Here is a 517-nt window from a genome sequence, read left to right on the forward strand (position 1 = left end):
TTTTTTTTTTTTTTTTTTTTGTCTTTTTTGTGACTGGTAAGGGGATCGCAACCCTTGGTGTCGCCCACACTGGGCTCAGCCAGTGAGCACACCAGCCATTCCTATATAGGATCCGAACCCGTGGCAGGAGCATCCCTGCGCTCCCAGCACCGCACTCTCCTGAGTGTGCCACGGGGTCGGCCCTTGCATTCTAATTTGCATATTTTCAACAGAAGCTGTACTAGCCACAGACTGAGGTGGACTAATACGAATGGCTAATTTTCAAGGCTGTGAACAACCACTAACATCTTGCTAGATGTTTCAAAGACTATGAGAAAGGTCTGCTGAATTAATGGGATCATTTTCAGGAAGATAAATAAGAGTTTTATTGTGGTTTATGAACTGTGAAGATTTTAAGAACTGTCTAGAAGATTCATCCCATCATGATAAAAGTAATCTGTAATTGTTCAGGCAATTTGCTAAACCAAAGGAAATTTTGACAGTGTGATACATACTAAAAAATATTTATCATTCAGTC

The sequence above is a fragment of the Galeopterus variegatus genome, unplaced genomic scaffold (assembly GCF_000696425.1).
Source record: "Galeopterus variegatus unplaced genomic scaffold, G_variegatus-3.0.2 Scaffold4417, whole genome shotgun sequence".
Taxonomy (NCBI): Eukaryota; Metazoa; Chordata; class Mammalia; order Dermoptera; family Cynocephalidae; genus Galeopterus; species Galeopterus variegatus.